Genomic DNA, 24,995 nt, shown 5'->3' with positions numbered 1-24,995 from the left:
AAAATTAATCGCACTGGGCTTACAGGTTTTATGTCTTTGTGAAGATAAAGGAATCAGACTCGTGACTATCATTAGTGATACTGTAAAATATGTTTATTACGATCCCTCGTAGGTGAGAAGATTTGCCCTAATAACCAATTACGGCAAACCACCTTACTATCACTTTCGTTGACCCGAAAATCCTTCACACCCATGAAGTTAATCACCGATTTGTCCGCAACCTCCGGCAACATTGTCCTCCTCTCATTAGCCCCGCCTACCATAAATAATTATTTTTCCGGCTCGTGCCAGCCGTGATAATAACATTAAACCACTACGCTATTTACACTACATTCACAAAAGTACGAGCAGCAGGTGTCGGGCCCTTCCACAACGACGAATGAAACCGCTTTTTCGGACAATAACAATGAGCATTATCGCATAAAAGATGCACTTGTCAGAGTCGTTTATCTCACTTCGTGTTGACATCGCTGAAATGTAAACAAAACGCATATACCTACTGGCCTACTGGGATGAATGACGGGCACTTCCCACTTTCTCGTGTTATTATATTCGTCCGATGGCGCCTAATACGTTTGTGGTTTATTATTACTCCACCCTCTTTACGTCCAATTAAATAATAGGCCAACCAGGCAATTACGTCAGCTACTTCATTTATACTGGCTATTGTCTCTTTTCATCGGATTATTTAGTGATCCGTGCCGTGCATCCAACAGGTTGCAATTCCTGGGAGATGACAGGATTTACGAAATAAACGTGGGAATTCGGTACAGCCCGTCATTTGTTTGTTGTTCGAGATATTTGGGAACTTTTCGTTTGCTTTGGTTCAAAAATTTATTTAAAATTTGTTTTTTGACAAACGGCCTCAAGTTAAACTGGGAGTAAGCTCAAAAAAGGAAGGAGGCAATCAATTTTAATAAAACTAAGTATACATAGTAACTTTCAGACACAAACTGGGATAAAAAGGCTATTGAAATAGCTACTTTCATATAAACAGAAACATTCTTTCGAAACAAATACCTTTATATAAACACTGAATTATACAAAAAATACTTTTTTCTACTCAGTTTCTATTCCAAACATTCGCTATGGAATTGAATCAGAATCATTCAGAGGATTCCTACACAATATACTGAATGAAAGGTAAACATTTCACTTTTACTGGTAGACATCGATGTTTCGCCGTAAGACACTTGCCTTTGAGCTCTTCAGTACCAATGTGGCTAACATTATAAGAAAAAACACAATCTATTCATGAAATTACGATTTTATGTCATGCGCGGAATGAGTTTGACCTACTCATGTCATCGATGGCATCGTAATGATATTCATTCACTTATTTGATTAATTCCCACATTTTTTATTAAGATGGAGTAGTAGAAAGCCAAACATTTTTTTCACAAAAATTAATCACTCTTGAAAATATAACCCTTTTAACTTTTTCTACAAGTTCTGTTTGATATTGATGGAAAATATTGAACACTATATCCAGGACATCAATGTTTTACTATATACGAAAGTAACTATTATTGATTCTGAAAAATAACTACTTGACATGCTATTTCAAGTGTTATATCATCATAGTTCTCTTTAACATGGTCTATATATACTGACGTTTATCAACTGTACAATGAAATTTACATGAAACTCTCTTTATTTCACTAAAAAAAGGGGGTATGTGTCCCTTCTTTCATTCCCATATTGAATTTGGTACCTCCTCTGCTACATTAAAAATTTTTAAAATACGCCAAAATACCAATTAAAATGTTTAACCTTGATGGTAAAAACGTTGATATGAACTGATATTATTCAACTAGCACTTAGGATTTTACATCTTTATTTCAAAGTATATTAAAATGGAGGATAAATCATATTGTTTCTATTTTCTAGTTATTTATATTAAAATATATATAGGACATTTCAATTCCTTCACATATCTACTAATCAAAAACCTCATGTTACATCCTCTTTGGTGTGGTAAGAGCTCCATGATTATTTCTTGCTGGTTTAGCAGTATATCAACGATATGAAATAGGGTTTTAGCCCTATATTAACGATAGGGAATAGGAAGCATAGAGTAGCCGACACAATCACCAGATTTACCTCCATCGACTTCGTTTTTGTTAGTATGTACATGTTAAATGTCGAATGTGAGAGACAATTGAACTCTTGTTTCTAGAAGATTGACGACTAACTATTGTCAAGCCCAATTTATTGTCGTTTCCTGTTACAACCTTTAAAACATTCGAAAAATTGCAGTTTGGTTAGTCAAAATTTTGGAATCCGGACCTGATTTTTTCTCGACATTCATTTGAAGACCAAGTTGATTTTTTTCAACCGAACTTTGATGGTTTTTCCTCTGAACATTTATAATTATTAAAGCAAAGCTATTTTCGTTGTAAAGCGGTGAATAAATAATAAACCATTTTCCCAAGTCAACGAGAAAAATAACTAATAGTGTAGTTTATCTTCTAAAAATGTATCAAAACCTATAATTGACAAGATTATGTAAAACTATGACTAAGTAATAGGTAGATTTTTGAATTAAAATTCGACAGTTTGTCTAGATCTATAAATCTATGAGTATAAGAAATGTGTTAAACAGTGAATAATTAATTTTAAAAGTTGAAATCAATAGATGGTTTATTGGATGGATGCAAAATTCATCCAACAAAAAAGTTAGCCTACACTAAAAGTTTGTCTAGTTCTAGAAATCTATGACTATATTATAAGAAACGTGTAAAACAGTGAATAACTGATTTTCAAAGTTGAATTCAATAGATGGTTCATTGGATAGATGCCAAACTCATCCAACAAAAAAGTTAGCTAACACTGTTTATCTGAATCTGAAAATCTATGATCATATTGGATAAACATATATAAAACAATAAAAGAGTGATACATTTTCAAAATATAAATCAGCATAATATTAAGTTAACCAACCTAGATCTACAACAAAACACTTTGGATATATTAATACAAAACGAGAATAGGATAAACTTCAATATCATGATTAAACATCAATATTATATTGATGTGTTCAATTTCTTAATCTTCTTCATTTCAACTTTGGAACCCTTCATTTGCCATTTGCGTTCTGTATATGTGAACTTGCGAGTATGTGTATTAATAATTTTTCAAGGCGTCGAAGTAATCCTTGGTTATCTAACCGTACACAAATAAACATAATATGTAATTCTGCAACGTGCTTATAGTAATTTTGTTGCATTATGCCTTACGCTGAAGTTATATAAATTACAGAATAATATCCATTACAGCTACGAATATGCTGCTAGATGTAACACATTTTCTCGGAATGTCCATTCACAAAAACTTCTGAGAATGTATCTTTTTTGCTTGATCATGATGGCTTCTATGTATGTTCTACTTGTATGAGTCATATTTATTGTTTGATTGAAAATACTGCTATTTGGGTTTTGAAAATTTCATTGTTTTCTTATATCAACCAAAAATAGAATATCTTTGGTAGTGAATTATTATCTAGGTTTTATCATTGTACAAACTTGAGAGATAACAGAGTGAAACGAAACATCAGATGGTGTTTTATATATCATAAACATTTTCACGAGATTTTCCAATTGGGAGAAGCGTGCTTCATAGTTGATTTTTGATGATAATTTAATTTTCCAAAAATATGTGGTGAATACAATTTGGGAGGAACATGAAATACCAAGTGAGCAAAATGTTCAATAAAATATGTATAGTTCCAAAAACTAACCTGAAAAAAACTAATTTATGTATATACCCAAGGTTTTTATTTGCATAATTCTGATGAAGATGAACTTTTTGCCGGATTTGAGACACAAATATCACGAATGAACATGAGCAAAAAGGAATTTGTATAAACAAAATGTATGGTTACAAGTGTATACACGAGGTTTTTATTCGCAAAATTCTGATGAAGATGAACATGAGAAATCACAACGACAGAAAATCGTCAGCCCTAAGGCGTCTCTAAAATATGAAATTTTTGCCGGATTTGAGACCCAAATATCACGAATGAACATGAACAAAAAGGAATTTGAATAAACAAAATGTATGGTTACATGCATATACACGAGGTTTTATTTGCAAAATTCTGATGAAGATGAACCTGAGAAATCACAACGATAGAAAATCGCCAGTCATAAGGCGTCTCTAAAATATTAACTTTTGCCGGATTTGAGACCTAAATATCACGAATGAACATGAACAAAAAGGAATTTGAATAAACAATAAACAAGCATATACATACATACAAGCATATAACCAAAATGTATGGTTACAAGTATATAGGTACACGAGGTTTTTATTTGCAAAATTCTGATGAAGATGAAAATAAAGAGAAATCACAACGACAGAAAATCGTCAGTCACAAGGCGTCTCTAAAATATTAAATTTTTGCCGGATTTGAGATCCAAATATCACAAATGAACATTAGCAATACATGAAGAAATGTATGGGTACAAATTGAACTATATTACAATTTTGATGTTTGCCCAACATTTGACAGAAACGCTCTTAATGTCAGTCAGAGCTTCATAATAAAAATATTAACAATTGACAAACATTTATACTACGGGGAAAAATAAAATTACAGTTATGTCCGACAATATTGTTTGCAGATACCGGAATCGAATGATGAAAAAACTTGTAAAAGCAAATTCCAGTATAAAATTCATATTCATAAATAACTAAGACACATACCTGAAGACAAAATAAATGAATGAATTAAGGAAAAAATTATAAAGTTGAATTGTGGTTGCACCTTTGACTGAACAATTATGATTTTCTATGAGACGAGGAAATTTCCAAAATGTTTCCAATGACTTGCGTAAGAAAATTGAAACACACCTTTTTTTATTCAATCGTCGCTGCGAATTAGCTGAGAAAAAAAGTATTAAATATTTAGATTTAGGCAGTTTTTGATAATTATTAACACTGCCTAACTCATTTTTTAATTTAGTCGTTTTTTTTATACGGCAACAAATAATTCAGCCAATATTAATATTTTTTTACTTTTCAATACTGAAATTAACTAAATACATTAAATTATAAAACAAACTTCACAACGTGAAAAGTAACGGAATAAAAAGAAATAATAGTCAACATACAAGTAAGTCAACTTATTTGGTTATTGCTCATAGAACTAAATATCCCCAGAATTCACTGTTCTGACTAGTAAGTTTGGCGCGCAAAAATTTTGAATCAATTTTTTCAAGAATATTGTTTATTTGATTGTTCCTCTTAGCTATGAAAAGCTTTTACTTTTCAATAATTAAACTGATGACCCATTAGTCTAAATATTAATTTCTTAAATCACATTGGCTCCGTATATTTCCAAGAATGTTCATCTATCTCGGCATATTTAGCGGCGGCAGAGAGTAGAGAGCATGGCCCGCTCGCATCCGACTCCACAAATAAGTTAAATCATAACCTAAAATAGCTCCGACGCCAACAACGCAGAGAATCGTCGAGCTGCTCAAGCCTTGCCAGTTTCGATATAATAAGGTCGACCTTTTAAATTCTAACCATACAAAAGCTAGTTCCAAAGCGACGGAGTATCGCGCTGGTTGGACTTCCAAAAGCACCGGTCATTGGCGGAGGCGTTTCAATTCTTAGGGGGGTCTAGAATTAGAATAGAAAAATACTCGTACGCGAACACGATTTGGAGTGTGGAATTGGTCAATATATTCCAAAATTTCAAAGACATTGGCCTTAGTTTTATGATCCTCTTTATAAAATGCATTTATTTTATTTCTCAAAGTTGGCTAGTCCTTGAGGTGTGGAAAAACATTTTTTTCCTGCATTCCACCGGACTGTATTTCATTTATCAATAGATTTTTACCCTAAATATTCAACTAACCTTTTACACAGCTTTCAGGTTTTTTGATAATATAAGGTAATTTGTACAGGATTTATCATGAAGAATTTAACAAATACACCCGATATTGAAAGTGCGGCTACGCGAATAAAAAAACTACAGAAAAGAAAGCTTATTGGACATTATATCTGGTGTTTTGACAACAAACATTCCTAGTTAAATATAAAAATGACCAATGGAAAAAATATACCTACTTTATTAAGAACAGGGGTCCAATTAGTTAGTGAATATATGTACCAAGAAGGAAAGTAAATATTAACAATGAAACCTATACTAACTATCTAAGTATACTAACTGCACTGAGAATAGTAAAGATTGTAAATGTAGGAAGAAACAGTCAAATCAGCACATATTTCACAATATAAGTCTCAAATTCCTTTTAAATTCCAAATAATTGATAGCAGCCTCACAACTAATCAATTCACGAAGTTTATGGGAATTTCATTCAAGTACAAACTAATTATATTCATTGTTTGCAAGAAAATCAATAAATTATATTTTTCAGTCCTGAAAACCAACTTTTCCATCAAGTCAGTTGGTGATTATCTATCAAGCTTTGTGTATTCCACATTGACCTGCGATATTGCATTTACTAGCGTTATAAACAAAACTCAAATTATTCAAAATACCATTCTCAAAATCATTTACAAGAAAGATAGACGATTCCCCACGTCAGAATTGTATCAACTAACGAACCTTTTAAATATTCGTAATTTATATATCCTACAAACCTTGATCTGGACATTTGAACAAAAACCTCAACAATATGTTCATATAGTGCCACAAGATATACCACTGACCTGACACTGAAAGTTCCTAGATTCAGCAAAACTCACAGTCAGAGAAATATCCTTTATTTTGGCCCAAAAATATACAACAGCCTCCCAAACGAACTGAAAAAAAGTAAAAATCTTCATAAATTTAAAGCAGACTCAAAAGCATATGTTCTTTAACATAGCCATCTTCAAAATACTTTTTTTAGGTAACACTGTTTGATTCTATTTCTCTCCTGCTTAACTCTTTCAACAACAACAAAAAATTGCATATCTATGTGTGCATATCATGAATGGAATGAGAGTGTTGGTAATCTAGCACAAATAATCTCATTATTTATGCATATATTTGTATTTGTATATATATATATATATATATATATATATATATATATATATATATATATATATATATATATATACTTGTAAATTATATTCGACGTCTATGTACAACACATTATTAGTGTATTAGTTTGGAAAGTTTGGAAAAAGTTTTTAAACATATTTTGAAAAAAAAAGATCTCCAGCAATAGTGTTTTTTTAATTGAGAATAGAATAATATTCAATTTGAATTCATTTGTTGTATTCATCTCAATCTTAACAAACTTACAATTCACAACAATGAAACTCGATAAGTCAAAACACTGCTACCTATATGTGCTGAATTTTGATATAGGTATCTTACATATTTTGACTATTTCGTGTTTTTTAGTACGGTAGGTAACTTCGTTCTTGTTAGTTCTATATGTCCAGAAATAGTATTAACTGTCTTAGCTCCATGACTATAAAAAATTATTGAAAATGTTTTCCCCATCCTACGCTTGAAATTTCAGTTCTACTTTTCATTCGGGTCATTTGGTTCAAGTATCTGCTCTAGAAGACATCATCAAGAAGTTAGTATACAGCAAAATCTTTCAAAAGTGCTAGTATTTGCAGTCTAGTCAGACTACACCTCATTCAACAATTTGACACTGATGCCGTTAGAAATGACCATAAGTATAATCTGAGCACCCTAATTCGTTACAATATCGACCCATCATCCGACCAAGATAACAACAAAAAACCACTGTCTTTGTAGCAGTGTCAGCAAATGTAACTTATGAAATTACATAGCTAAAACTATCTAATTACACCATATTACACGCGAGTGCTAAAAATCAAACTACGCTATAGACCCTTTTCTTTTTATATCAAACAGTCTGAATTTGGAGTCATGTGAATTTATTCCACTAGGAAGTGACGCCAAACTTAATTTAACATTCTATGGTATATGTTGATCATCGTGGATAGTTGATTTTGACATCAGTTTCTGTGATTAAAAGTAAGACTCTACAGACCACAGAATTCATAAAATATAATTATGTGTTCTGTGTTTCAGACCCTGAGGCCAAGCTGTGTGATTGTGTTTTGTGATGAATATATTAATTTAAAATAATACACCTACGGCATGTTTTATATTTCTTTGAAACATTAATAAAACAATAAAAAATAAAAAACTTGATTGTCTATGTCATCTCTCATTTATATCACAGTATCACACGGGCAGAGAACGAGATAACAGACAGAACACACCTAGCTGGTCAGTCAGTAGTTCTGTTCCAGCTCTGGTCTTGGTCTTTCAATTTGTCAATATAAAACTTTGGAATTTAAGTCAAACGTTGTTTACGATGATTTCACTCCCATTTTCGATGAATTTCATGAACATTCTCGCATTTCTATCAAACCGTGTAACTACACAGAAAACGGAGACACTGTTTTGTAGATGAATAAATACTTTGATTTACTTTTTGAGAACCCCTTGTATATTTGCTTGGTTGGTACTATTAAAACTAGTGATATTAGGTGTGGAATTTATTCCTTAATTTGTATTTCGGAAATCTCCAGCCACATTTCCGTATCGAACGCACCTTGTACAATAAAATCAAGTTCATTACAAACATTTAAATGAACCTGGTGAGCCGATAAATAAATAGCAGCTCCATTACTATCAAAATCGTATCAATAAACCTGTCGAAAGTACATAAAGCTTTTTTAATTGGCAAATATGCATGAATCAATACAGTTACACGCTTATCAACTCTCCAACATTCAAATCCACAAATAAACGCGGCATATTCAAAAACGGTGTAAACAAGTGGTCGAAAACATTTCTTCGTAGCGCTCGCTATATTTTAACAGTTACAGCCAAGAAAGTCGGATTGTTTGTTTTACATGCCGATAAGGTCGCTTCTCCGTACGCTTGGCAAGCAATACTCGACCCAAAATCATTCCCCTGCCTGGGCCCCTTCTAGCGATAAAATACGCGGAGCAACGTGTGACTGTGGACGTTCGGGTGTACGTTGGATTCGCCCGATCTGCTCCGGGCAGTTCCGAACGCGATCTGACTAGCTCGGCCTCTGAAAAAGAGGCCAACTCGATGAACTTTTCTCCAGAGCTAGCGTGAAGCAACCGCAGCGTTGCCGGACGAATGAAAAAATTACTGAGAACGGACTGTTCGAAAATAAAGAGAAGGAATTTGTACGATTCGAATGTACGTGGACATTCATTCGCCTTCCTAGTAGATTTCACACGTGTGACGTGTATACTTTCCTTCGGTTCCTAACTGTACGCATCACATCTGGTGATTTAGTGGTAGATCTAGGGAAAAAGCCGCGGGTTTAGCAATAGGCTGTTTCAAACGACGACACAGATACCGAAGTTGAAACAAATCTATCGTTCAGTTTGAGTCATATAACAGCTATGACCAAACCTCACTTGTTTGATTTGAATGCATGTGGCGAACGGTGGGATTTTCTAACCGTTACAAGCTGGCATGCAAAATCGAGGTTGCTTGGAACGTGGCGGTGAGATTTGAAAGTTTCAGGAAGGCGGCGTGAAACAAATTTTTGGTCGTCTGCTGGGGTAAAGAAAAACCATACCAGTGAAACGAACCTAGTTGAAATCCACGTGTTTTTCTTTTGAAGTTCGGCACGGTGGTGGGGGCGTTAAAATCGGTATTGATATCAGATATTTCAGACTCCGCCTCATTCACATGCGCAAACGGCCTCTTTCGGCGTTTGTTTCCGAAAAGCAAGCGAAAATTTTTCACAAAAGTTTATCGGCAAACAACGGAAGGGTTATTCGAAAATTCCGGTGGAGGGTAGCCTTCGATATAGTAGATCCGATACGGGGGTGATCAGATATGTAGGTAGGCATATAGTACAAAAAATCTGAGTGAAGATTTTAACAAAACAGTCATATATGTAATACCGCAGTTTTTCGTTTTTGTGAAATTCCCACAAAGGGTTAGCTAAGATTTTCATCAAACCAAATTCATCATATAAGTTATTGCTCATTTCTGTCTTCAGAACGGAGGCTTTAATGTAGTTGAATTTGCAAATTTCCACTCACTCTTTCCTTTTACCTTTGTTACCAACTTTCCTTTTCTCCAGGTCTTCGACTCACTTCTACCACATATCTTTCTCTTTGATTTTCTGACTGCATGTCCAAATCATTGTAGATGCTTATTTTCTGTCTTGTATGGGTTTAACGCTTGGTTGTTTCTAATGGTTTCATTTCATTTTCATATTTTTCTTCTTTATGTATATGTAGTGTAATGATGTAATTAATGTAATACAAATCCACTCCCAGAGCTATATTTTATCGTTGTTGAAGTGTATATTGTATGTTTTAGTTTTTTTTTTCGTATCAGAGCAAGATTACTCAACTAAAATTATCGATCTAATATAATTTTTTTCCCTCAATTTCCGTTCCTTATTTTACCTATACCAAACTAGAGGGCAGTAAAATCATTTTGAAATTTGGTCTTAATCTTGCAATGCCCAATATTTTTGTAATATAAGCTTCTGAAAATTCAAGTATATACTTAGTAAAAGTTTAATTGTTCACTTTGCTATCACTGTTTTGTAATCATTTGGTATCTTTTTCTCTATAAAGCCATCTTTACTGCATGTTCTGTAGGTATGCACCATCTCAATAAGGGCTGTGTTGTAACTGTTCTTCCTTCATTGATCCTCTAATCCCTTCTCAAGAATTTTTCGAGGGGAAAAAAAATAAAATGTCAAAACAACATTTTGAATTGAAATTTGTGTGAAATATTCCATTTTTTATTCTAACAAAAAATTATCAAAAGTGTTGTAAGTTCTTTTTGATTTCCTTTCCTTACCAAGTGACATTAACTTTTGATATCTTCAACAAATGATGTTGATATGATAAATGGTGTACGTGTATCAGACAGGGAATTTGGGTGTTGATACTTTATTATATATCAATTGGAACCACTATTATATTTGATATTGAGTCATGGTTAACTGAGATGAAATAACTCAACTCTGGTATCTAGAATAAAATAGATTATATAACTGTTGATACATGCCGTATTTTATTTACTTAGAATGTTGAGCGTTCAGTTCAGTACAATTTTCCATTTTTCTTTTCCATAATTCCGATCCATAATTATCACACTTGTAGATTTACTTGATATTATATTATGGAGAACAAGAAACATTTGAATATTACTGACAAGGCAATAATCAACATTTTCCTGGAGTTTCATTTTGGAATTAATGTCGCCCTGTTCGTAGTCCTACTATATACTATCACAGAAAGCATGGAATCTCCAGACATACTTCACAGAACATTCTTATCTACATAAAGAAGTTACTCGAAGCTGGGTTCATGTCCAACGACAAAACCCAATTCCCTAATGAGAAGAAGACTAACTCGAAGAATCGCACACGTATCAAACATATATCATACAGGGACACCGCAATGATGAATCGCGATTCGTTTTTATCGCTCTCCCCGTATATCATGCAACATTCATTACCCCCAGAGCCGAGTTCGTGAAGCGTCAGCGGCGTGGTGGGGTGACGCGCCTCCCCATTGGTCCGTTGCCATAGCAACGCACCTACGCTGCCCCACTCGTCCCCATTAAGCCAGCAAAAACGAAATGCGAGCAGCTCTCTCGTATAGATGACTGAATTTTATTTAAAACCTTCCCTGTGTGTTCTGCACCGTTCTCTTTTTAGCCCAGGGGGAAGTTTTTGCCTCCGTTTTTGTTTCTACACACACGCTCGCCCGACCGAAGGGGAGAGAAAAGATACCGGGGGTTTCACTCTTATATTTTCTGGCGATTTGGTAGTTCGTTCCCCCGCTCTCTAGATGGATGAGGATATTAATGAGGAGTACGGCCGCGTTTGGTTGGTTGGAGGGAAAATTTGAAGTTGGTATTTTCGTTTTCGCTCCAGGAATAGCAGGGTTGCTGACGTCCTTGGATGTTGTTTAATTTGATGAGTCGAGGGTTAGTAAGCGTGGGCTTTGTTCGGAGAGTTCGCTTCCACGAATTTCTGCTGAAGTTGATTCCCTTAGGCCAGGCTTGCTCTAGATTATCTAAGGCCAAGTCTGGACTGGTTAACTCCTGGTTACCAGATGAACAGCTAATTTCCACATATATTCAATCCCCGAAATTTGGTATTTCGAATTTTAAGAGCGCTTAAGATGAAAAAAATTGAACTACCTGAATATTGAATACGAGAATAATTCGAAAGGAAGGCATGTATTTGGAATGAAAAACTTAACATTAACTGAACTTGATTCAATATCAAACGATATACATTTTATCTCTATTTTATTTCTCTAATAGTTCTCAGTACCTAATATATGTCCTGTGATCTGTGAAACTTGTTCGTATAGCTTGTCTACTTTGACCAATATAATACTTTTAATATGAATTAGGTTAAGCGATTGATCTATCGAGCTCCGGTCTTTCACACACGTTTTTAGTTAATATGGAATAATAATAAACAGTGAGGCAACTTCAACTACTTCATAAACAAGTATGCGACCAAGTTTGAAGTATGCGCATTGCTTTGAACCGAGAAGTGCTTCATAACAAATTCAGCACAACCAAGGTGCCAAATACATGGAATGAACATGGTGTTGGAAAGCGTGAAAAATAACGCATACCGCTTAGATTCAGGCTCGTAGGATAAATGAACAACAACTTGTGACAAATGAAAAACAACTTGTGACAAATGAAAAACAACTTGTGACAAATGATAAACAACTTGTGACAAATGAAAGACAACTTGTGACAAATGAAAAACAACTTGTGACGAAGGAAAAACAACGTTTTATCGCAATTCAATAAAATGATGAATGATTTCAACTCTGGCTTATTAAAAATGAATGTAAAAAATAATTGAAATTTTCCAAAATGAAAATAACATAAAATCTTCAATCAAAATTATGTTTAGAGCTAATTGCTATGATTATGAGTGTCAAAATAACAAATAATCTAATAATTTCTGGTACCTTTACCTTAAATGTCAGAAGCTTCAAAGTGACAGAACCAGAAGAACAACTCAGTAGTACTTGTGCTAACTGAGTTGAACTTCGCCTTTTGTGATCTATTAAAATATATGTATGAAACTACAGCTGAGTGTGCGCTGGGCAGGCCCTATCCCCCGAAGCCCCGATACATTCGGGAGGGCGCGCCAGCATTATCAACCAATGACCACTCACCGCACCGTGGGGTAAGTGAGCATTGGGTCCGACAATCATGTGCCCTGAACAAGGGCAGTGAGCCAAAAATGACAACCTTCTGCATCTGTGTAGCTAATATTTCTGCCTTAGTGCGGCAAGCCGGTATGATTTTAAGATTCGAGAGTAGAGAGGACATCATTCCACCAAGGACTCCAATAATCAGAACAACCATCTTGACAGAGTGATCTGGATAGAGTCTGCGGAGTTCGAAGAGAAAATCTCTATATTTTATCCGTTTTTCCTCCTCTTTTCTGACGATATTTGTCTCGCCAGGAGCTGGCGAGACAAATTATAATAATTATTATTATAACTGTCTCATTGAATTCTTTATTTATTCTTTTCGAAGTTTTCGGAACTCGTCTTGTTCACCATTTTTTAAAATTTCCTTTCACAAATTCATATCAATTTGCAAATGTGCAGTTTTTTTTTTCATCAAACAATTGAATTGACAAAGCCACAGAAAACATTTTAGTGGTAATTTTGAAAACATTTTTGATAGAACGTCAATGAAATATCTTTAGCCAAAAGTATTGATAAATCGTGTTCTAATCAGCGATAAAATAGCATGTGAAACTAGTTTGTATTGCATGATTGCATGATTATCGACGACTAGAGCACTTTTTTTTCGTAAACATCACTGAAGCAATAATTTCCTGCGTTATATAACTTCATTTTATATAAGTTCATTATATATAAATTTAATATACCGCCATGAAAAAACAATTGCACCGATAGTATTATTGTAATTTTTTACAACAATTCATGAACTCGAAATATTTTTGTGTCATTATATCGAGTGCTGCTACACTTTCTAATACAAAACTCTTTATTTTTGAGCTTGTTTCTATGTTTTGCCTGATTTCAAATATAATCCAGTCGTTCACGTCCTGTTTCTGAGCATCCATGAACTGTAAGGCACGCCCATATTACCATCAGTTTTGGTCCCTTCGTGAACCAACTCTAGACCTGCCGGTCTTCCATGCCGCTTGCCTGCTGTGCTATGGGCAATAGGGACTATTCAAAACACAGCCGTGCAGGCAAAAGGGCACAATACGACCCAGCCTGTCAGTGGCGTATCGGTGTAACATTTGAACACCATTATATATATATTGAGCTGTAAACATAATTTATCTCAATGTTCAAATGATGATACTTGACCGAAAATCAGGAATCACCCATCTGAGAGTAACATTTTATAGATTTCTAATCATAGTAGGTATAATTTTTGCGACTTACAACCCTGAAGAGGCATAAGCCTATAGCAGGGCCCCACACAAAACACATTCACAATATTATGTACCTAATTATTCTTAAAAGCTAATAAACATTTTTGACTTGACTTGCGAGATACTGTTCCAGGAATATATATATATATATATATATATATATATATATATATATATATATATATATATATATATATATATATATATATATGTATATATATATATATAATTCTATGAAAAGTATCGGGCCCACTACAAGTCTTGGAATTTCTTTTGTACATCAAGAAATATATAGGGTCAAGTACAGATCCCTGTGGGATTCCTGTTTCTAGTTTTAGTGCGAGGACGTCATTATTCATTCGAAACTGTTGAGAGAGAGAAACTCAATGAGAAACATTGTTCATTTCAACTAGAATTCAACGTAATAAACAAAAATAATTGTGATGAAATAGATCTACAGAAAATGAGCAAAGCCGGAAACGTGCTTCTCCAGCATCTGTTCAAGATTTCCGTATTTTTTGATATTTTAAATCAAATCAAAATTTAAAATCAGTTATCGAGTTTATACGTATCGGAAATTCTACAAAAACTTCAAAGCACTTTTTTTCGATAAACATATTAGTACAGAAAATATTGGAAGAAATGAATATATTTTCGAGAAAAATTGTTGAAGGACTAATTTTATCAATCTTAAAGAGTTTTGAAAACATCTTTGTCATAACTTTGTCCATGACAGTCATCTGTTTCGATACTTTATTACATACTATTCCCCTCTTCCGAGAGACCTTATTATTTTATTATTGAGAGCTCAACATCAACAGAAGCTTCTGGCCATACACAAAAAAAATACGAAGAATTTTCCAAGTATAATATAGAAAACAGTTACTTCACTACCAGTGAAAATGAAAATCATTCATGAAGCTGTAAATCATCATACATATTTTTGAATATTTGCAATACTTCTGCATCTTAAATGATCATCATAAATATGCTTTTCGCAAGCAAAGTTGCTTTCTTTCCAATGTCAATCATCTTCAAAATAGTACAATTTTTAGACAAGAGGGATTCAGAATTGTTACACCTGATTTCTAGGGTTTTTCAGGAGAGTTCAGTAAACTTGGTATCATGGATTGCCAGGTGGTTTTTAGTTCATGTTCCTTCAACTTTCTCATATCTTAAGGCTGCTGAATTCAATCATGAAATAGTCATTCGATTGCATGGAGCCTACGTCACACAATTTGACAGTCTGAAATATTGAAAGAAGGTTGGGGAATATCTTTCCATAGAGCAGATACGCACTATTAGCCTTGAACTGGAAACGTGTCACCTCAGGACTAGTACTAGAGTGTCATCAAGCTTTAGCCAAAGCCTCGCTAGATGTTAACAGTATCCTGAGGTGGGTTAAAGGGCACGACAGGAGTGAAGGTAATCGCATTGCCGACTCTTTAGCCAAGGAAGCGGCTGGACTAAGAATTTTAAGACCCAGTGGCACCTGCGGCGACCCTGGGAAGCTAGCGTCGAAGAAATATCTGGCGATGGCCAGGAAAAATCTACGCCTAATAGTAGGCTTTTTGACTGGCCACTGTCAACTAAGGAAACACCTCAATAATAGACACGCATCTATGCAGGATGTGTGAACAGGATGATGAAACTGCCAGGCATGTCCTATGGGAATGTCCGGAGTTATCGTCAATAAGAGAGTGTGTTCGGCGAGTCTAGGCCTACACCTGCCGATATAAAGGAGATGTCTCCCAGAGATCTCTCCACCTTCCTGGAAAGGACAGGATGGACGATAACCTAGGACAACTCCTCGGGAGGATGTACAATGGGTCACATGTGGCCTAAGTGCTGTGGGACTACACTGACCCTTCTACTCTACCGATACAGAGATAGTTTTATAGAATTTGTCAGAAGTACGTGGCCCACCAAGTCGATGTTCGTCTTTACACACCTCGATGATCTACACTTTTCAAGACTCTGTTTTTCCAAATGAATGTGTTCTACAGAAAGGAAATGTTCCCAGAGGAGGATTTTCCTCAGTGCTTGTGCATTTTTATGAGAAAGGAATCAGTCGCAAATTTCTGTTTTAGAAGACAATTGATAGGCAGAGTAGGGACATCTTTTAAGAATGAAAGACTGGTTAAACAGATCACAATTATACACTTGTGATGCACTCTTTGGAAACTTTGGTGTAGTTATGAATATTGCTGTAGTTTTTTTCCAACACCAAACCGTTATTTCAACACCTCGACACGTGTTTCGATCACCAAGTGATCATCATAGAAAACTTCAAACCTTAGAAGTATAGAACACATAGAACACATTATAATGAAACCACACGGAATTGTCAAATGATAGTGATATGTCATCAAGTGCCGAATATGGATTTGTATAACTGTGTCACTTTGATGTATCTAGAGCAAGCTGGCATCCAAATGATAACTCTCTCAGAAACAAACCTCAACAAGCAGGTAATATAGACAGTTTTGAACTACTTCTGAACAGCTGAGATAGAGAGGAACTGAATCAAAGAATCCAAAGAAGACAATTGAAAAGTCCAATTTTCCATGACTTTGGTACATAAATTAGTCTGAATTTGACAGATGGCATGGGTTACGTTGGTTTTGAGGACCACTGTGGTTTGTGGCTTATTTGCATACACCCGTGACTTACAAAAAAAGTCTAACGGGGTCAAATCGCACGATATCGGTGGCCAATTCACATCACCTCCACATGACATGACCTTGGTCTCAAATCACCGTACAGGATATCCAACGTGGCACGTAGCGCCGTCCTGTCGAAACCACATGTCGTTGATGTCAGACTGAAAGAAGTTGGTAATCATCGACCTATAGTGCTGGCTGTTGACAGTGATGGCCTCAAAGGAATATGGACCGTTCTCAAAGAAATATGGACCGATGACGCCACACCAAACAGTGACTTTTTCGGGATGCATTGGACGCTTTCGGATCGACATTTTTGTTTGTTCACGTACCCATTCATCCAGAAATGGGCCTCATCGCTGAAGATGATTATTGCTATATCCGTGCTACATCCATCCATGTGGTTTTGGTAAACAGACTGAATGAATAACAACTAATTTGTCAGCTTGTATTTTCAACAAGATGGTCGTTATCAACTGTCAAAATTCGGAAGTCGCTGTTGGAAGGCTCTATATATCTTCAAAATAGTTCGGATCCTTTTTTTGTGGAAATTTAAATGTTTGCTTAACTGGAAAAAATGCTATCAACACCTTGAATTTTTCCCAACAGGTTTTCCGTCCCTTGAATTGCTGCAGGTATTGACTTTTTGTTTGACTCCAAAATGGCCTTTATTTTGAAGCGTTTCATCGATGAAAATAAATTATACAGTAGAGGCAATGAGTACGTTACCTCAACAATGGGATCCCAAATGAAGGCCATATAGACCATAGAGGATTGGATAGAGATCTGAAATGATAGAAAGATACAGAGGAATTGGATCTCAGAATCCATTGAGAAAAGACACCTTTAGTGTCAGTTTAGAAAGGCAAGTCCAAAGACGAGATGTAATTTTTCAAAATGGCACGACTATTTCTACTGGTGGCAAAATTCAAACAACATACCACAAAACAGGCTAATTTTTTCCAACAGATTCTTCATGCCTCGAATTGCTTCAGCCCCCACATCGTCATCCCTCGTGTTCTTCCCAGACCGTTCTAATAGAGTTCGATGTAATTCATCCGAACGCCACGTCACTGTTCCCAATCGCGGCCCCTGCAGAAGGGCTGCCCGCTTCCCTGTCATAGAGGGGCTCCACGCTCGTGTTACAAATCCAGCGAACAGCCCCGGTGAAGTCCCCTCTCATTCGATATCCACCCCGATGTGCTCCGCTTGTGCCGGGGAAAATGAGAATCGGGTCCTACAATTTGAGTCACTCCGTTAGTTCATCCGACTCGAAATCATTTTACCGAGATTAATTTTCAGAGGGGCGAGGGGATCATTTTTCAGTGTCCTTAGATATGTATCAGGGCTGAAGAAACTGACAAGTTGATTTTGTAAGAGGGTGGGTTGCGACTGTCATATTTTTTGGAACTGTTCCTTTTTCAAATTCCTTCCACTTTTTTCGTGTTTTCCCGGAATTAGATCCATTTTCGAAAAATATAGTCATTTGCAGCTTATAAAAAATATATGAATGTAATTAAAAGTACAAGTGGAACCTCTGGCTTGAAACAAATCTAAAACAACAACTGCAACACTTTCCAAAAATATATCGGTCAGACTTACCGAGCTATTGATTCTCGTTTCAAAGAACACACCACACATATACGATTCCGGACAAATCTAGTGTCGCTCAACACGCTTTAGAGAACGGCCATTGAATTTATGAAAATTGTCTGAAATTGTTGAGATCGATTTACGACACTAGATTTTTGGATGTTTCCGAAAGTCCAGAAAGTGAGAGTGAAAGTTTGACCTGTTGCATATAAATAGAGACAAGTTTCAGAGTTGGAAATTGTATATAATAATGTCTGACCTACCGACTTTATGAGAAAATGTATAATGATATTTTTCAATGACTCGTTGAGCTATGTAACGAAGTTTTTCGATTTTTTCAATTCTAACTTGTTTCCGCTGGCAAAATTCGATTTCAGTTTTTGTTTTGGTTAAAAATTTTCCAACCTGTCATTCCAGGGGAAAAAGGCATAATTAACTTTTTTATAGATATCATCGAGTTCAATCACATCGTCATTTAAATATTCTTTGATATTGTCAATCATTCGTGAGTAGACACAGAAACGTATTTTTCACATTTTTTAAAAATAAACTATAACAATTACAGAATAAATTGAAATGCTCTTTAACAGAAAGCATAATGAGGACGAAAATTGTTTTTTATGAATTTTCCTTGAAGAGGTTTCCAAAATATCTAATTTTTGAAGCCTTGAGCCATGAAAAAGTTTTTCCCTTGCATTTTTTTAGAACAATGAATTCACTTATCTACAAATGTTTGATATTGTGAGTAGTTTTGAAGATTTAAAAATTGGGCTTGTTTTTTTAGATACTTCCTGGACTATTATGGTTATTAAGAAATGCGGTGAAATTGATTCTCCTGATTACCTTTGATTTTTTCAAACGTTTCGGTGTATAAATCTTTTTCAGTTTTTAGATACACAGAAATAACTTCAGTATTATTGAATATGTCGAAAAAATTCGACGCTTTTCAATACTAAAAATATTATTGTTAGGTTCTTTTATTTAATTTAGCAAAAATAATTACTTTCGTTTCAACGATATTTCCCATTTCCTAAAATTTTGTAATATAAAAGAATCAGACGTCTATGAAGTATTTTTGTTTTTCCGATTTAAATTAGCAAATACTTGAGTATGAGAGAGTTGATTTTTACAGAAAATCGTCGATTTTTCGTTCAGTTCAACAATTTATCCGTTAATCAGCGACAGCTGATTTTTTCGTTATCAGCGACAGCTGATTAACGGAAAAACAGATTTTCAAACAAATTTTATTTAAACAGTCAAACGGACATAATAAAAAAAACTTGTTTCACGGTATATTAATTGAATCTATAATCTCGGCAATCTCATCTGATGGAGTTGATATTAAATGTAGTTATTTTATTAAAAGTTTATTCCTTTGCGTATTTCTAGATATATTATGTCCTTCAAAATTGTTATTTTGGCAAATACAAAAGTTGAATCATCAAAATTTTAGATTAGATGTAAGGCTGAGAATTGGTATTTCAAAAATGTAATGTTTCTCAATGCCCAAATTACAAATTTCAAAGACATGTCTATAAATATACCAGGTGAAATAGTTCTCAAAGTAAAGAAATCATTCAAAATGTGGAACTAACATCACTGAATCACAGATCAATAAAAATTCGAAGCTGATGAATACAGAATGATAATATTGAAATTGTAAATGAACATAAAAAAGTAAATCATTCAAAAGTGGAAGAAAACGGTTTTAAAAAACTTGAAAGACCATGAATAAAATCTTAGGTGGTAATATGCAATTATAACAAAAAATTGGACTAATCTTCTGAGCAGCCATTGAGAAAATTACTCTGCTGAGTATAATGAGCCTATTTTTCTGTTCACCAAGTAAAAAAATTAATTGAGATGAATGTATTGCCATGTTTCTGTTACTTTCTCAATCTTCCTATTTCGAGTCGAATTACGAAAAATGGAGTTCCACAGAGATCCAACCTCGGGCTCTGCTTTTTGAAAACTATTTATTTTCTGTGTCTTCTTGCCAATGAAAACAGTGTCTTTGTGGTTTAGGTTTCCTACCTGATAATTTGATGTTACTTTCGTAACTCAAAAAAAAACTGTCAAATACCTTTAATACTAAACCAATATATAGATTGAATAGTGTGAAAACAAATCAGCCTCCGTGCTCGAAGCTGATATCTACCGATTATTCATTATCTCTGTATTCCATAATGTATTATGTAGTTAATTAACCTTCAGAGATACTCAAGATGTTGAAATGCCACATAACCTTAGTTTTCGAACAGTATTCAGCTTTCCCTAATGACAGTATTCGAAAAGTTGATAACAAAATCACCATCGACATTTCAAAGCAATCATGTCTTGAGACTCGAAGCCTCATTCCGCCGTTTCAAAAGACTGTATAAACTATGATACCTACCAGGAAGGCATCAGGTCTAAGCTTGTCCGACAAAAAATCCCCCGAAATCACCAACCCTCATATTCCCAACGATACCAGTGAACCTCACAGAAATAGATGGGTAGGTACGATCTACCTGAGTCGGAATACAACAAATGATTCCTGTCTCCCTGCAGAAGTCAGGTAGACCGTACCTCTGATTCTAATTTTGAAATGCTGGGAAACTCATACAGGGTAGTGAATGACTAACTACTGTACTGACGGAAACTGTATTTATTATTATTATTCAATTATTTTCAAATGATTCGCAGATGGGTATTGCGTGAAACCGTTTTACTCATTACTCGGTACGCGATGTAGACTTTTGAATAAAATTTAGTGGAAAACTCTTCGATTTTTTATGTCTCAAAGAGTGTATTCTTCATGAGAGTTGATGCATTGTGTATAACCCTAAAAACAACAGTGAACTTCCTTAGTTTTTTATCCTATACGGGGGACGTCTAAATTTTATACAAGAATATCCTATTCTCAGTTTTTGAATATTGAATTTTTTTGCTGATAAATTTTGTTTATAAATTCAAACTACACACAATTTTAACAGTTGACACTCAGAAAAGTGTTTTCCTTTTTTCCAATATTTTCTTTCTATTCATAATGGTTATTGGCTGTTATACGTCACAAAATAAGAACCTCCTTCACAATAAATAGTACTTTTTTTACATTGATTTTTATATATTTGAAAATTTTAATTTTAACTTTTGTTATCTCATTAAGTGACGGACTGTAAAACCTGTGTGTTTTTTAAAATTTAATTACTCATTTTCGACCTACCATATATACACTATGAATCGCAAATATTATTATTATTACCTGTCTAGAGTTTAATATACTTTTTCTACCCCACTACTAATAGTTCAATCGAACTCATTGTCTGTTAATTTTTTTCCTACAGAATAAATAAAATAAACAAAATTTGTAAGTGATGTGAAATTTTAAGATAAGATTTGCATTTTTTTTGTCTTCGATATACGATAACAAATATAAAATTTTATTATTGTGTTTTGGGTTGTAGAAAATGCACCAACAGATATTTTGGCGGGCAGTGTATATATGGAATATATAAAAAAAAAAATATTTTTTCAGAATACAAACTTTCTGAAATGCCCTACTTTCTCAATATGTGAACACGGTAAAAAGTTACCCAGTATGAGAATCATTCTCGAATTAAAATCAAGGCTTTCTTGAATGTTTTCTCAAATAATTACGATAAATGACTAGCGTTTGTTTGTTGTTTTCCTCATACTGGCGCGTAAATGTTTGTGATGCAAAAACCAATATGTTGTAAACAATATGGAGAATGAGACTTGTTTTTCAGACATTACAACGTAATACAGAAACTCCTGTTTGTATGCAATACATACATTTTGTAGATACACAAACCACAACTTCTGAATTAAACTGTTTACCTAAAAAAATATGTTTTTTCATTAACCAGCTGTCGCACCCCTACGAACGACAAACCTCAGAAATCGAAACTTGTGCGAGCTAAGGATTAACGAGGTCTTACCTTTTAACATGTGATTCCTAACACGGGTTGGACGATAGCAAGTGAAGATCGATCGTTCAGACTAGGGCTTGACCCACCGACCAACACGGCAGTCAATTCGAGTGAGTGAACAAAGCACCCACGTCGAATCGCCTGGCTACCGACCAACCGACCTATCAAAAATGATTTCTTAGAAAATAAGAACATTCTGAACGACTTTTACTACTACTACTTTCAATAGGAAAACTATTATGTGGGGTTCCACAAATAGCTATCCTTGGACCAATACATTTCCTCATATATATATATATATATATATATATATATATATATATATATATATATATATATATATATATATATTCTGGCTGACTATAATTTATTATATTGATAAATTCGGAAAATAATATGCTTTCTGGCCTCGATGAAATTTTATCATAGCTGAAGAACAAATTACTATTAAATTATGAAAAATCAGCAGTCGTGTCCATCACAAAAAATGATCATCTAACGATATAAAACAATATATTAAGTATCATATTGAAACTATAAACTATGAATCATCATTCAGATGAATCATCATTACATAGATGAATATTTATCAGAATTTTACGTAAACGAATATTTCCCATAATTAGAGTACTTTTCAAAATCAGAAATTTCTGTAACTGAAATATTCAAATTGAATTTTTTTTCTTTGGTTCATTCGAAACTGCAATATTTGATATGAGTCTGGGGAGCGGCATGAAATGCTCTATTCACATTACTGAAAATATTGCAGAATTAAGTTGGAAAATGTATTTTCGAATTGAATTATAAGGATTCAACTATTAGTTTATAGAAACCATAAAAATATTAGACGCATATCATTGATATATCAACTCAAACTTTGCACCTTTATTCATCTGTCAAACACGAATCGAAAAACACAAATTTGATTTTCGAAATAAATAATGATCAACATAGCAATGTTTTTAATATTAGATTAAATATTGGTAAACAATTGATTTATTGGAGTGGTTTAAAATTATGAAATAATTTACCAAATTCTTTGGGAAATGTCAGCAAAATAAAATTCAAAAATATTCATACATTTTTATTTAGGTTAATCAATTGAATTTTCTTCTGTTCTCTTCTATGTTGTTCTTTTTTCTAGTCAAAACATTGTTGTTAGGTACTGGAGAAATGAATTATTATTTTTTATTTTTGATCAACTTTATGAAAACTATCATCCAAATAAGACTAAACACAAAGTTGATTTTCGAAATGAATAATGATCAACATAACCATTCAACAAGGTTTTCTATATTAGATTAAATATTGGTAAACTAATGATTTATTGGAGTGGTTTTAAATTATATAATAATTCAGCAAATTCTTTGGGATAATAAAATTGAAAAAAAATCCAAGAATATTTTATATATTTTCATACATATTTTATTTAGGCGAATCAGTTAAACTTTCTTCTGTTTTTTTCTATATTGTTATTTTTCCTAGTCAAATCATTGTTGTTTCTGGAGAAATGAATTATTATTATTATTTATTTTTGAGAAACTTTATGAAAACTATTCTTCAAATAAGATATTCCCATTTACTAAACGCAAACATTGCTTGTCTTCCTTTTTCACTGGTCGAAGAAAAGGATGCTACATAGAAGTAGGTGTTTATGGAGTATTTTATTGATGACGCATGTCTATTCTTTGATTGACCCAACTGTATCTCAGATACGTGTACGTTAACAAACTCAATTGGTTTTCGACAAACACGTATCCGTTTTCATCATCGTCTCTGGACATATCCATTATTAGCAAACTCCGCGTACCGCGTTTTATAAATCCAAGCAGGCATTGGTGTGCTGATGCGACGAAAACAAAACAACCTTGAATGTAGTTTCTCGTGGCGTAAGCAAGTGATCGGCCTTCGTGGACCGGACCAAGAGCCTCGCTCACTCTCATGAAATGCGGCTTCAACCAGCTCGTAGAACTGCTGCGTCGTCATTCGCCGTTCGACTGCCTCTTTGCGGATATACACGGTGGACAAAAATATCGTCGCGTCGAGGAATGGTCGGAGGTCCTTAGAAACAGCCCCGACTTTGATGATTTTTTTTTATTTTTGGTTTTTTACAACATTTAAAATCAGACACCTTTTATAGCGAGAAATAATTATTTATATTGTTTAAAATTGAATGCAACTGATGGAAAAACATGTCAAAACACAAGACTCATTTTGATTTTTACGATGAAAGTTTTACAAAAGTAATTATTCATCAGTATACATTAATAAATATTACACATTGATTATTCTACCGCAACAAACCGTGATTATCCAGCACTTGATATGTTCTTGTTGGCCCAGAATGATCAATATGTATTTTCTACTGGTTTTAATAT

At 34.0% G+C, this 24,995-nt stretch overlaps 1 protein-coding gene across 2 annotated transcripts in view; it reads left to right on the top strand.

The window, feature by feature from the left end:
- tara (SERTA domain-containing protein 2 taranis) overlaps positions 1-24,995 on the top strand; it is a 48,222-nt gene that overhangs the window by 16,128 nt on the left and 7,099 nt on the right. The window lies entirely within an intron of this gene.

This window comes from Leptinotarsa decemlineata, unplaced genomic scaffold (genome assembly GCF_025532065.1).
Source record: "Leptinotarsa decemlineata unplaced genomic scaffold, Ldec_3_MD MMD2_tig00026282_RagTag_RagTag, whole genome shotgun sequence".
NCBI lineage: Eukaryota > Metazoa > Arthropoda > Insecta > Coleoptera > Chrysomelidae > Leptinotarsa > Leptinotarsa decemlineata.
Note: the sequence above shows the minus strand (reverse complement) of the source record. Positions and strands in the feature narration are given on the sequence as shown.